The sequence below is a fragment of the Ceratotherium simum genome, chromosome 12 (assembly GCF_057802395.1).
Source record: "Ceratotherium simum simum isolate JZ-2026a chromosome 12, ASM5780239v1, whole genome shotgun sequence".
Classification (NCBI taxonomy): Eukaryota; Metazoa; Chordata; class Mammalia; order Perissodactyla; family Rhinocerotidae; genus Ceratotherium; species Ceratotherium simum.
The window spans coordinates 72,898,845-72,914,375 of NC_141911.1; the positions used below are offsets into that span (position 1 = coordinate 72,898,845).

The 15,531-nt window shown below is 39.9% G+C and overlaps 1 protein-coding gene across 3 annotated transcripts in view; it reads right to left on the minus strand.

Moving 5' to 3' along the window:
- Positions 1-15,531, minus strand: part of TET2 (tet methylcytosine dioxygenase 2) — a 125,065-nt gene that overhangs the window by 80,019 nt on the left and 29,515 nt on the right. For 2 of the 3 annotated variants that reach the window (XM_004426613.3, XM_087437792.1), the window contains exon 2: positions 10,283-10,427. The gene's annotated coding sequence lies outside the window, so the exon portion shown is untranslated. Of the gene's footprint in view, positions 1-10,282; positions 10,428-14,841; positions 15,360-15,531 lie in introns of those variants that run through there. The other variant, XM_087437793.1, reaches the window with a different exon arrangement.

A 15,531-nucleotide genomic window follows, 5' to 3' on the forward strand; every position in this document is an offset into this window, starting at 1 on the left:
AGGAGTTAGTCATGTACAGACCTGGATGAAGGTGTCCTGTTAATGATACCATACTGACTACATTGGCTGGAATTCAACCCCAGCTCCAACTTGGAGGTGACCTTCTATTGCTTGATACTTTGCTTCCTAAAATCCATAATAAGTAGTCCTGAAACCCTCTTAGTAAAATTGTTTAAAAAAAAACCTCACAAATAAGCAATATCTCTATTTACTAAAGTGCCTGGTTTAAATGTTATCAACTGATAATTTTATTTGCTAAAAGCTTTTGAGCACTGCAATGGAACAAAAATAAGGATAGCACCAATGCACCTACAATTTATCATTTTTTAAATCTTTTTTTTTTTTTGCCTTACATCTATTGTGTTATTTACTATCAATGCATGAAAATATAGACTTACGCTTTCTGTAAAATTTTTAAGAAGTACCTTGCATTAAACAATAGGGCAAATAAGATGTATAGATATGAACCACTTTAATAGGAAAAGATTTCTTCTCAATTATGGATTTGGGAAAAAATGGTGGCTTTTTTGAAGAAGAGATGATTTTTTTTAAAAGGCAATTCATCCAACTTGTAAAAATATATCAAATGTAATATTTCTAAGTTAAACTCTTGATTTGCAAGTATTTAAATGATTCAGCTAAGTAACTGAATTTAAAGGGAATTCTTCTCAGTCTTCCAAGGGTATAGAAGGATTCAACCGTAGGGATTTCAATCATAGTATTATCAATTGTCTCAAGACATAATTATCTTATGAACACAAAACTTAGAGTTTGAACATAAAAAAAAACAAAACATAAGCATCCCAGTGAAGTCAACCTTCTTTCTCATTTTGATTAGATGTATGACATGGGTATGGACATTATGTATACACTCAGATCAGACACGTGGCTGCTGCCCCACTGAACTGCTGCTTAGCGGGAAGCAGTGTTCCCGGAAAGGGAGGAAAATGAGCACAGTCAAGGGTGGAAGGGAGTAAACAAGAACTCAGTGAAAAGGTAATTAGGTCGTGGTGGAGTGAACATATAAAGAGGAGGGATGTAGCAGAAATTTTTTATGACTATATGTTTTCCTATGTTCACAGAACAAAATTCTTGAAGCAATTTCCCAAATAGAAATAACTGATGAACATGGCTTAGGGAAACAATAGTGGAAGTTGAAAGCTTATTTACTTTTTTTTCCTCTAATGTCCTCTAAAAACAAATTCATAGTTCTTCATATCAGTGTCAGCTGTGCTTACTGTATCATTCTGACCCGCAGATTCTGGTGTGACTTAGACCAAACAGCCTCAGGTTTCTATTATCTTTGATCAAGTGTATTACCTATTCCTGATAAACTGGTTATGTGTAAAATAAGTCTGCCAAAGGGTCAAAGATGAAAAATGCAGAACCAGTGGGAGCGTGTAACCACAAATTCAGAGGTGAGATCACTGCTGCTGCATATTCAAGCCTACCTTCTAACACATCCTTAAGTTCAGATTCCTCGTTGTGTCCAGCTCACTGAGCAAACGCCCTAAAATAATTCCAGTGAGGCCAGGCCAGCTCAGTGTTGCCCTCTTTGGGGGGCGGGGCGCCTCTTCACCCTCTTTGGCTCTGCCTCCATGCAGAACCTCCAGTCTGTGGGATCCATCTAACTATGTCGCCAGTTGCAAATATAAAGCTAACTTTTAAAGCTTTAAAAGTATGGTCTTATATCATGAAAGTAGATCCTTTTCTCCTATAAAGTGAGAAGGACAATGCCTCTACTTTCCAGAGGAGAAAGTTAAAAATAGAGAAGATGAAGGAAATCAGGAATGAGAGTTGTTCTAAGTTTTAGGTAAGATTTTAATTTAAAAAGTATGACTTGTTCTCTCAATGATTATCTACTTTTTGAAAAGAAATTATATCGACATTTTAATAAGTAATATCAAAGAAAACACAAAAGTCATGCTTACAAAATTTATAGAGGAAATGAGAAAGAGAGAGAAGAGAGCATATGTATATAAACAATGCATGGAATGGAAAAAGATTTTTATAAATTTGCCTAGGCTTAAAGGAGGGTCCAAAAATAGCAAGATGGAATTGAACAAATTAAATGTTAAAATCTTCAACACTGATTTAGAAAATCAGTCACAGAATAAGAATGGAAGAGATTTGGTTTATCAGCTGCTTGTGTGAAAAGAAGACAAAGTGTTGGTGCAAATTCCTTGTGATGGAGCAATGTGGTCCTGGGGTCACGGAAGCTGGGTGTGCCTGGGGCCTGTGTGAGCAGATGTGCAGCATCCGGAGAGCTGGAGGGAAGCCCTATGATGGTCTGATCGTGTCTGAAATACCGAATACCAAACTTTGATAATTAGGGGACCATCACATAAAAAAGGGATCCAACATTCTTTAATAAATGCAGATGCCAGCTCAGCATGATACTAAACAATTAGAACTTTCTAGAAATGTATTAGATTAGTGCGTTCCTTGTTATTTTAAGCATCCAATCAGCCACTAGGCTAGCCTTTTGTAGGAGGGCAGGAAAGAAGATTTCTGCGTGGCACAGAAAGGAATGTCATTTTCTTTAAGCTTTAAAATACATAAATTTTCTCTCAGATGATAGCAATAGCAATTTCATAAATATTTTGATTCTCAAAAATTTAGGAAATTGCTTTTTTTTTTTTAATCTCCTGGTCACTTCTCTCCCTCTAGCTCTCCTTTCTGCCTTCCTTAACTGGCCTCAGTAAAGATCTGAAGGAGGCATTTTATGATATATTCCAGTTGTATGACCCATGTTAATGACGAGAAATATCTTCTACATCATGAATAAAAACTAAGCTTTAAAAAATATTTTGATATTAAGTTATCTTCCTTCCTATATGATGATAACACCTTCACTCAATCAAAAAATACTGAGTCAATACTTACTATGTGCCAGGCATTCAGACATGCTTTCCTACCTTCCCCCTCTACGAAGACTTACTAACAGAATAAGCATCATAGAAATTTCAATTTTTAAAATGTCTACAAAGTGACTCACCTTGAGAAGGTAGCACTTTTGAAAAAAAAGGCAAGGGACAAAAAAACCACAAATTATACAAACAAGGAAAACTTACTGTCTCTTACCTTGAAAAGAAAGGATGAAACTGAATCAGGGAAAAAAATCTTTTTTGAGGCCATCTGGTTTTATATTTTTAATAAATATATGACAAAAGGCTATAAATTTTTTGTCCTAAATGAAATACATTTAAATTGCCCGTGTATTCAATTCTGCATTTGATGCGGGAAGTTTATTGACCCTCATCTAAAGCTATGGATTTTAATAATCACATTACTCTTTGGTTAGGGAACCTGGAGCTCAGAAGTCTTTCCTAAAATGTCCTTTAGAGATTCTGCGTACAAATTTAGCCCTGCATACATTCCCAGTTGTGTCCTCATAACACCACAGAGCACTGGGACAGCAACACCAGACACAGACCGGCGCCTACATTCCAAAGTACCTTGACCACTTCCCTCCTCACCTGAGGAGGTACCGCTGGACCAGAAAACTATCATCACCTAAACTTGCTGGAACTTGCAAAACATGTCCTGCATTCATGTCTCACTACACAGGTACCGAGCATGTTTATTCATCAAAATTATCACCCGATAGATATCCAATATCATCCACAACAGCTTTCTAATTTCTCTTCCCATTGTAAAACATTTATGCTCATCAATACTCCTGAATCAGAACACTGAATGCATCCCTGAAGTCTCCCCAGATAGCCAACAAGAGCACAAATCCCAACTGTAATAAATTTAATCTGGTAGGATAGTTTAGGAAAAGAAAATTGTAAGTATCATATGTAATTTATACAAGTGTTAGTTACAATTCAGTATCTCTGAGGTTCAAGCTCTGAAATAATGTAACTTTGTGTATGAGATTACCATGCCGAGACTCTTGAAGTTCTACTACCCACCCTCCACAGTCCCTCAGCACCACCCCCTTAGTGGGTAGGTGCTGTATCTATTTAAGAAGGAGCTGGAAAGGACAAAGAAAAATAAAAGATACGAAAAAGATCATAAAGTGAATTTGTTCTTTCGAAGTGTATAATTAAGTGCCTACCCTGTAAACAGACACTGTGCAAGATGTTGGGAATAAGAAGACGAGACACAGCCTTCGTCCCAGGGACTTCAGAGTTTGTTGAGAAGACAGCACAAATGACTATGGTAAGTGTGATGTCTGAAGAACAACTGAGCCACAACGCGACTCTGAGGATAAGAAACCTGAGCTGGGTTTTGACGGCAAAAGGGCAGTTAACTAGGAGAGGACAGCAAGTACAGAGGCTTGGATGTGTGAAATAGAATGTTATGCTCAAGACCTATAAAGAGTTAGGAATAATCACATCACAGAGTCTGGGGGACCCTACGGTGACAAGGAGGTGGAGAGGTAATCAGGAGCCAGACGAGGAATATCAAACGCAGAGTGTGATCTACTTCCTATAGGTCAATGGTTTTCCACACTGAGTTCTTCAGATACCAAGGATTCACAGAGCTGCTCAGGGCCACACTGGCTGAAGAGCGGGGTAGGTAGGGGGCCCCAAGAGCCCCCACATTGCATCCATCTCTGCACTGACCAGATGAACTCCATTTTAATTTAAAAAGTTTAAAAACTTTTCACGGTGGTGGTGGTGGTGGGGTGACTTCTACTGTTTTAACAAACTTTGACAATGGGTATCCATCAAAGATATTAAGAAGGGGTGTACTTGGTCAGATGTGCATTTAAGAACAAGCACACTGGGGCACTTTAAATTGACCACCAGAAAAAAATGGAAGATAGAAACAGAGGGAACAATTAGGAAATGATTAATTCACAGAAAAAGGAAATTCCAAAGAGTGGTAAGAATAGGCAGAGGTGTGAATAAGCTGGATTTGTAGGTATAGGTGGAAAAGAAAGTGATGGAAGTTCTTGCTCAACAAGTTCAATGTTCTCAACAAAGTAGGAGCAAGCTGGTTGGAAGGATCTAACAAAAGATGTTCTGTACACGTGTGTGTGCGTGTGCACATGTTTGTGCGGAGAGGGATTCAAGATCTTGAGAACATGGCCAAGGTTTTCTTTCTGAGAGTCTCTCCAAGATCCCCACCAAGATTCAAGGACTGTCCATGCTCTTGGTTGAGAATTACAGAAAGACGAGTTATACAGAAGTGTTACACCCATATACAACATGAACTATATGACCACAGATTCTCCAGAAACCCATCCCTTGTTCTCCCAATCTTCTCAACATAAAAAAGGCTAAGATAACGTATTAATTTCACTTTTTTTGGGGGAAGAGGGAAGGAAGATTGGCCCTCAGCTAATATCTTTTGCCAATCTTCCTCTTTTGCTTGAGGAAGAATGGCCCTGAGCTAACATCTGTGCCAATTTTCCTCTATTTTGTATATGGGATGCCATCACAGCATGGCTTGATGAGCAGTGTGTAGGTCCACACCCGGGATCTGAACCCTCAAACACTGGGGCTGCCAAAGCAGAGCATGAGAACTTAAACACTACGCCACTGGGCTGGCCCCTAATTTCACATTTTGAGGAAGAGGTTTGCTCAGGTTAACGCCTGCAAAGATGGGTAAACGTTTCTAGTGCCCTTATTTGCATTGCAACTTTCTTTCAGAATACAAAGTGCTTTCACCAAGACTCTTTCATTTTTGCTTAAAATATCCTGTGAGATCAATGGAGGCAACTGATACTTCACCTTTTGATGGGGAAACCGAAACAAGAATGATGAAGATAACTTTCATAGAGTGCAGTCTATTCTAGCACGGCTCACTGGTTCTAAACTCAAAGTACATGTCATATATGGATGGGCATCAAGGCCAAAAATACCACAGTGCTATCTGTGAATTTAGGGATTGCCAAAGTTCTCAGCAGAATACCATGAGAATGTCAAGTCTTCCATAATTCACTCTCTTGGGACACAGAGGCTATGAGACCAATCTGGGCCTTAAAATGTACACCAGACCCCACATATGACAAAGGTTGTGCTGTCACACAGTTCAGCCATGACTTGTATCATGGCGGCACATGTAATAGAGAGAGTAGAGAAATATATAAAGAAAGAATTGTAGCATTCTTGTAAATAGAAAACGAAACACCTTCTCTTTTAAATATACTTCTGCTTACTTGCTAGATAATTACATTTTATTAAAAATAAGAAAACATTTAATAACAAACAGATGGGCCACAGAATAACAGTCTGAGGAGCAGTGTGTTAGATGATCTCTAGGGTCTCTCTGTTTCAAGTCTTACGACTCCAACTCAGGACAAACTGATCAGGCTTGTTGGAACAATGATGATGGATTTCAGTTTATAAGGTTGGTCTGTAAGGAAGGGACATTTGAAGTCTTAATTTTAAAGTCTAGGTGGTGATTTAAATTTGAGATAACAAAAGTCATTTTTCTCCTAAAAGATAAACTGGAAAAAAGTACAATGATAGAAATAACTATTCCATCTCAAACTATTGCAGAGATAGAAAGATGACTTATTTTAAATCAGGAAACATCAACCATGACCAGAGATGGGAGAATCTGAGCACATACAGACAATGACCCTCTTCTCGTCTTGCCGATGCTTCTGTGACCCTTTCTAAACAAGGTTGATCTGTTTCAGGAGAGAGGGTGAAAATGTCCACATTACTTAGAAGAATGGCTACAAGACAGTGCTGACAGGCGTATCCAAACCTTTTAGGTCTGGTGTCCACAAGCAGCTGGCAGAAGACCCACCACCAACACTTCTCACAGATGGCACAGGCTGGGGGCTCTCAACATGGAGGGTGGGGCCAGTCCAGGCTCTGCCCACAGCTATGACAGGACCTTAGGGAGGCCACACCGCATCTCAGGCACCCCAATTCCCCATGTCCTTTAATGCCAACATTTAACTGGTCATTTTCAAACTGGAAGAGAACTTTATCTCCTATGTGCAATTAGCAAGTCAATCCTCATGATTTTTCCTTAAAAGATATCAAATCTTCCTTTTTCAGTCTTCTCTCTATGATCATAATCCATGTTCTCACCCTCACTCCTAAATCACTCCCACCACTTCCTCCATCTCCCGACTCTTCTCAAGTTGTCAAAATAATAATTTTGCTAAAGACCTGAATTCAGCCAGTTACTTGCCTGCTTCAGTTGTTCCTCAATATTTGTAGGATCGCATGTAATAATCTTTAGCTTGGCCTTAGGGTTTTACAGTACTTGGCCTCGCCTGCTTTTCCCTCTTCTCTCCCACTACCTGCCCCTCCCCCTCCTCTGCCCAGCGCATCCCAGCCCTCAAAGCCAACACCCTCATTTCACTCCATCTCATGCCCTTTCTCCTCCACTTCTCTCCACTGGGATGTCATTCCTCTTGGTTTTTTGTTTGTTCGTTTGTTTTATGGCTGACAGTGTGAGGGCTACGTAACTGTGATGCGTATAAAACTAACTTTAACTAGAACATTTTCTTTGGAGGTTTTTTCCCAGCTTCATTGAGGTATAAATAACAAATAAAACTAAGATATGTAAAGTGTACAATATGATGATTTGATATACATATACATTGTGAAAGAATTTCCCCCATCAAGTTAATTAACACATCCATCCCCTCACATACTTAGCTTTATTCATTTATTTTTTTGGTGAGAACATTTAAGTTCTATTCTCTAAGCAAATGTCAACTATACAATACAGTGTCATCAACTCTGTCACCATGTTGTACATGAGATCCTCAGACTTCATTCATCTTATAACTGAAAGTTTCTATCCTTTTGCCAACTATCCAAATTCTTCCTATCCTTCAATATCCAGGCCACAACCTGCCAGCTTTCTCTGTGAAGTTTCCTTTGACTTTTAGTCTAGATGGACCCTGCCATTCCTTGAACAACCACAGTTCTCATCTGCATCACTTACTTGGGTCTGTGTGTAAACGGTTACTGGCGGTACATGACTGAGCTTGTAAGATCTCTCTGAATCACTCTGGAAAACCTACTGCTCTACTTGTGGCTTTTCTCCTCCACCTGGAACGCTCTTCCCCCACGTAACTTTAGGATATGTTTGATTTCCTTTTTCACGTTTTCACTCAAAAAAAAATCTCCTCGTGAGGTCTTTCCTGACTACCCCATCTTCAATTACTACCTCGACATGCCCCCAATTTCCCTTTTCTGCTTTAAATTTTCATGCTTAGCACTTCCTGGTAGTCAACACACTAGACGTTTTTATTATTTATCTCGTTTGTGTCAGCCTCACACTAGATTCCAAGCTGAACAAGGAGAGAGACTTCAATCTGTTTTGCTGATTAATGCATCCCAGTTCCTAAACAGAACCTGGTATTTGATAAGTGCTCAAAAAATACATTTTGAATGAATTCATTATTAAAAACTGAAAGCAACACTAATAATGATGATTAATAATAATAAACAAATGCTAATATAAAATTGAGAACACACTGTGTGCCGGGCCCTGCACATATTTTCCATATACTATATAATACCATTATTATTAACTGTGACCTATTTTCCTCCTTGCCAAATAAAACAAGGCTTAAAAAGGTTAAAAATTTTTCTCAAGAACACACAGCAAATAAATATTACTAAAAATAAGTCCTAGGCTTATTTATCACTGAAAATATATCCTAGGCTGAGGAAAAAACTAAATGAAAATAAGATTCTTTTTGGACATGAGGAAAGAACTCCTCTGGGAATTACTTGTAAATGTTTTTTTTTTTAACTAACAGCTAATATTTTAATTTCCTGTCCTCTTTTCTTAGTAATTTATCCTACACTTTTCCCTAAACTTGCATTTCCTTACTTACCCACCCTTCACCTCCAAGAAGAGAAAATCTTCCGACTAGCATTGCGACTTCACTGAAGAGATAAAAATTCCATCTTAAAAATGTGGCTCAGTTCTCCTGTCCAGGCCAAGTGCCGAACGAGTGGCTGGTCCCCACAGTGAGGGCACAGTGTCCACCAGGGGAGGAGGGGAGAGCCAAGAATGCTTTCTTCATAATTACCTCAGATTTTCCAGCATGAGAGGGGAAAGAGGAAGTCTATTTTCAGTGACAGTGATTACTCTAAAGATATTAGCATGCAAGGGGAACATTTTCATTCTGAGAGTCACTACTGTGCTGAGTTCTGTTTCCCTTACAGAGTGACCTAAAATTCCCAGGGCAGAGCAGTAATCTAGGCAGATGCACTTGCCCCGTGTCTTCAAAACGGCAACATCCAGGAATCATGGGAGTTGACATGAGGACACACGGGGAGGGGCTTCTCAGCACCAGCCAGGCTCTGAGAGGTATCAAGTGGCAGAGTGGACACTCACGTCCCGGGCTTCTGGAGTGAGGGCAGAGATGACAGCTACCAGGCATTTTAGAAGACTCGTTATGCTGAATGCATGAACACGATTCAGTGAAACGGAAGCTGAATTACCCGCTAAAAGGAAAAAAAACCTTGTTCTTCCTTTTCTCTACCTAACCTCCATTTCTTTCCTATGATACACTCATAATTTTAACTGGCTTATAGTACAGGCAAAGGTATATATAAGAGAATTCATTCTAGTGCTCATCTGCAATATTTTGGGGAAAAATACATGCGTTCCTACTTCTGTACAGCCATGTAAATGATAATGATCTGATAAATGACCCTTAGGCTGGGACATTCATTAGCAGGTGAGTAGCATTCAGAAGAAATTGATCTTTATTAAGATCAACTATAAGAACATGATGTAAAAAGTATTTGGTGTCTCCCTCTGTCAGGACCTCTATTTGTATTTTCAGAAAAATCATGTGAAAAAATCACATAGACTTTCCTGAGATCTGTCATTTAAACTTTAGTTCTCTGCTAGTTTTATGGGGCTAAATTGTCAAGAAACGTAGCTGCCTAGGCTCAGAAGGTGCTCACTTTTCAGATCAGCAAACAACCACAAATATCACTTTTTTGGTCCTCAACAAGACTGAGACAAAGTGGCCACAAGCGCGGAAAAAATGGAGGAGAGAAACACTGACTAGTGTTACAGAGAGCACCTTCTCCATGCTTATATAGTTATATCTGAATGGTTCTCATGTCTCTGTTTTTTTAATTCACGGACATTGAGAATCTGATGAAAATCTTCCCTCTCTCCAGACAAAAATGCATATACAAAAAAGCCAGCACACATCTTCGGGATATTCACAGATCTTGCAGTCTAACCCATGAGCACAGACAATAAAGGTATTTGAGAGAGTACAGAGTAACTTAGAGTTGAAGGTTGAAAGAGAGATGGCCGTTACACTGAGAATAAACGTTTACTCGCAAACCAAGCACCAGGGTCCCCACTGCCTTACCAGCTGCTCTGTCCCTCACTGCTCCTGCTGGATCATGACCTGTCGGCTGCTGCTGGGCCCATCTCCTGCTTCCAAGCGTGGTCACTGGACAGGAGCAAGGGCAATGGACAGTCTTGAGAGGGTCTGCTGCTGAATGTTGGCCAGCCTGGAAAAGATACAGAGTTTGAATATTTTTAAGTTAGCAAAAGGGAACAAGGCATGTACATCTGGTGTGAAAGCTCTTATGTAGAGTTTAAAAGATTTTCGATGCCTGTAATTGGATATTTCCACTACACCTGTTAAAAAATTCAGGGTTGGAGGATCTTTGTTAAAGCAATGAAACTCCCAAATGTGCCATAACAACACTGTCTGGTATTGGTAGAGCACTTGGCAGTGCCCAAGCATCTCTGCCCGTATCAGGTCCTCACATCGTGACTGTGGTAGTCAGGCTCAGGCCCTGCAGGCTTACATTACTCCATCTGATGAATCCGATGGTTCTCAGCCTCAGTTGTAACCATATCACCTGGGTGTGAAGCTGAGGCTTTGTGCTCAGAGATTCTGATTTGTGGGCTAAATGAAGCCTTATTCCCCAGGTGATTCTAAGGTGCGGCCAGGATTGAGAATCATTACCTTAAGCCCTTGTGCTTGTCGAGGTGTGGCACTAACAACTCATAGATAGCGAATGTTTATTCAGAATATACTGTATCGAGGCAATGTGCTGAGGGCTATGGAAAAGGTAAAGCATCATATCATGTGGCCTTGTGCCTAGGGGCTTTAATTTAGCTGAAGAGATTGGACACGTCCTTTAAAAAGATCACCTAGTAAGAGACATACTTTACAAGTATAACCAAAGCAAGGCTTCACTGGTCAAAGATGCAGTGAAAATCTCGGATGCTACAAATAGAGATGACCATGCACGCAAATAAGGGAGAAAGTTTCATGCATGAGGAACTCAGCAGACTGAGTTCTAAGGGTGGGAAGAAATTCAGAGGCAGAGAGGAAGGGGAGGGGGCACCGTTTTCAGTCAAAGACAGCTGCAGGAACATGCACAGCACACAGAGGGAGACTAAAAAGCCCTTTCTGATGGAAGGATTTCTATAAAGGAGAAGAGGCAGATGTGAGCCAGAATGTAAAGAGTATTGGTCAAATGGCAAATGAGTTGGGCCATTTTCCAGAATATCCAGAAATAATATCTGGAATAGTATTGGAAGCTGTTGAGGGCTCACGTCCTAAGGGGTCTTAGTGAATTTACTGAGTTCTTAGAAAATGCCAGACACCATGCTACATGCACTATGTATGTTACCTCATTTAACACAAACATCTGGTGAGGGAGTTATTACTATCCATATTTTGCAGAGTTAGAAGAGAGGTCACTTAATTTTCTCAAAGTTACAGAGCTTGAAACAGTAAGTTGAGACTGGGACATGCTGTTTCATGAACATGGCATCATGAAAGTCATGTGTTAAGATTTAGGATTTTTAAAAATTGAGATATAATTCACACACCATAAGATTCATTCTTTTACAGTATACAATTCTGTGGGTTTCAGTATATTCAAAAAGTTGTGCCATTATTGCCACTATCAAATTTCAGGACAATTTCATCACTCCCAAAATAAATCCAGCACCTATTAAGAGTCAGTGCCTCATTCATCTCTCCTGCAGTGAATCGACTTTCTATCTCTACGGATTTGCCTATTCTGGATATTTCAGATAAATGAAATCATGCAGAAGTTGGCTTTTTGTGTCTGGTTTCTTTTACTTAGCAAAACGTTGTCAAGGTTCATCTATGTTTCAGTGTGTATCAGGACTTCATTCTTTTTTTATGGCTGAGTAATATTCTACTGTATAGATATACAAAACTTTCTTTATTCATGATGGATATTTGGGTTATTTCTACCTTTTGGCTATTATAAATAATGCTGCTATTAACATTCATTTATAAGTCTTTTTCCATTGTGGTAAAATATATGTAACATAAAATTTACCACTTTAACCAGATTTTAAGTCTACAGTTCTGTGGCATTAAGCACATTCATATTGCTGTGTAACCATCAGCACCATCCATCTCTAGAACTTTTTCATCTTTTCAAACTGAAACTCTGTGCCCATTAAACAATAACTCCCCATTCTCCCCTCCCCTAAGGCCCTGGCAAACACTATTCTACTTTTTGTCTCTATGAATTTGACTATTCTAGATGCCTCATATAAGCAGAATCACATATTTGTCCTTTTGTGTCTGGCTTATTTCACTTAGCATATGTCTTCAAGATTCATCCATGTTGTACCATGTGTCAGAATTTCCTTCCTTTTTAAGGGTGAATGATATTCCATTATATATATATATCTATACATATATACACCACATTTTATTTATCCATTCATCTGTGGATGGACACTTGGGTTGCGTCCACCTTTAGGTCTTTGTGAATAATGCTGTTTTGAACATGACTGTTCATTGTTTATAAGTATTTGTGTGGACATATGTTTTCAATTCTCTTGGGAACGGAATTCCTAGGAGGTGAATTGCTGGGTCATATGGTAATTCTATGTTTTATCTTTTGAGGAACTGCCAAACTTTTGCAAAGTGGCTATCCTATTTTACATTTCCATCAGCAGTGTATGTTCCAATTTGTCCACGTTCTCAACAACACTTGTCATCGTCTGTTTTATTGTACAGCCATCCTAGCAAGCATGAAGCAGTAGAAGATTTAGGTGTCATAAATCATCACATGCAAGTCATTGGCTTATTGCAGTAGTTCAGACATAAAGTGAAGAGTCTGAACAAGGGGGTGGCAGAGGAAATGAAGCAAAATGCCCAGGCATGGAAATATTACTGATTGAGAAATGAGAGATGTTAATAACACTCTAGATGTAGAGAGAAGAGAAAGACTCAATTATAGTAATAAAGCTTTGAGGCTGCTTGCCTGGAAGAATGATAGTACTAATCAGAGAAATAGGTAATTCTAGGAAGGAATCCAAAATGCAAAAATAAATTCTTGACAAGATGTATTTGAGGAATCTATATATTCCAAATAACAGTGACCAGGCAGGTGAAGCACAGGATCTCGGGGCTGGAGACGAGGAAAGATCTCGTGTGTTTGGAAAGGGTCGAAGAAGCATTGGTAAGACTAGAGGAGGGTCAGTGTCTAGAGTTCTGAGGCTGGGTTAGCAACTTTGGGACCACATGCTGAGGAAGGCGGAGCCACAGAACCGTACACTTGCCTTCCTGTCTTCTGTTTAAAACAGCAAAACAAAACTTAAACAGTGAAAATAACATCTTCTTTACACTCAGGGTTTTGTCAGAACTTGGGCTGTGAATCCCTTGAGTTGGCAGCGGATCTTTATCTATACTTTGGGACAATCAGGAGAGCAGTGCCCATGGCTCAGAATGGTGTGACCAGCTCAGTGGGGCTGCCCTGGAGGGCTGGCACGTGACGGGAGTCCCAGAGGAAGTGGTGTTGCTACCAGCAGTTATCTAGTTGGCTGGGAACCAAGTATGCAGACTACCCAGGAGAAACCCGCCCTTCCAGTTTTCTATGACCCAAGCAGCCCCCTAATGAAAAGAAGCCACCCCCAACCAATAGCACATACACCTTCAGGAGGCCACACGTCTCCTGTCAGAACACAGTTCCTCAGTGGTCAGTGATCCTGGCTTTGTTCTGTTTTGGAAAATCTCCCATCCGATAACATTTAGGCATCAATACAGTGATGACACGTGCTCACGCTGGGGTGCCTGCTTTGAAAGGGAAGCTTAATGATCCTATTCAAGATGCAGAGCTGAATATCCCCAAAGAAAATGCAGAACACTGTCAGTCATCTTATACACCGGGTTTTTTCTCTGACCTGATATATTGAGAGTTAAAAAAAAAATTGCTTAGGAGGCAAAACAGAATAAACACACGAAGGGTAACTGCTGAAGACAGACGTTGAGGTAAGAGCCATACAGAAAAAAAAAAAAATCTAAGAAGGAAAGCCTAGGAGCACATTTAAATGTTCTCACCCCCACACACATATCTACATTTTTAATTGAATGAAATAAACCCCACAGTCAAAGCTGCAATCTTTCTGAGGATAATATGGTGCCAAAATAGATTTTTCTTTGTTTCCCTAAATTGAAGCCTAATCTGGTATATTTTATCTTCAGCAACTACACTGTGTTTTAAAAGGATATCTACTTTCTGCAATATTTTCCAGAATGTAGATGAAAAAATAACAATAACAATAAAAATGGCTAAGATTTATTGAATGCCTTCTTGGTCATTATATCTTCAAAATCCTATCAGGAGCACACAGCCCGGGCCTGTGCGCTCCTCCATTATGCGTCAGGGCTCCACCGGCATGGAGATTCAGTGAAGAAAAAAATCTCATTTTAGTGAAAGGTATGTTATTCTACATTTCAATCACTAGAAGCAGAACCTTTCTCTCAAAAACAAAATTTTTCTCTACAAACCAGTCATTCCCCCTATAAACATGCATCCCTCAATCCAGGCCATGCATCGTGTATAGAACTCTTTCTTTCCATCACTGATCAGAAGTCACTATAAACAGGGACCCTGTTTAAACAGGGGCCATGTTTACCTTGAGGGGTCTTGTCCTTCCTTCCCCTTCGTGTGACTGGTCCACCCTCAGTGCACTTCTCTCCAAAGCTTCCCAGCAAGAAGCATCTCATTCCTGCTCTAACGCTGCCTTGGCTGCTTCCCTGGTCCATGTGCTCCTCCTCCAGGTCCAAACGGGGTCAGGCTGGAGTTCATTCAACAGCGGGTTCCCGACCTCAGCAGGATACGCCCACAGAATAGTTCTCCTCCCACTTCTCTCTCTCTCTCTCACACGTACACACACGACCTCCTTCTGCAAGTAAATGATCCCAACAGTACGGTGCCTGAAGGGAAGCGCTATTTCAGAATGTCAGCTACTTGGCAGCAACGGCTGTTCTATTAATGCTTAAAAAAACCACTATACAGTAGTTAAAACTCTAGGAAGAAAACAAGGACCGCCTCTGCATATTTACTCCACGCTCTTCCCAACAGACCAAGTGGTGACTCCAAGGAAAATTCAGTGAGTGTGTACAGAACAAATTCCACTAAGAGAAAAACAAACACACACCAAACATGGTTGTTTCTAATCAACAATCTTTATAGAACTAAAATTGCCAAGCAAAGCTGAAATATCAGGCAGCAGATATAAGCCATTTGGCAGGGTATTTCTATTGCACAAAGAAATTATTTAAGAACTAGACACAGGAATGAGGAGGTGCAGGTATAAATGGCA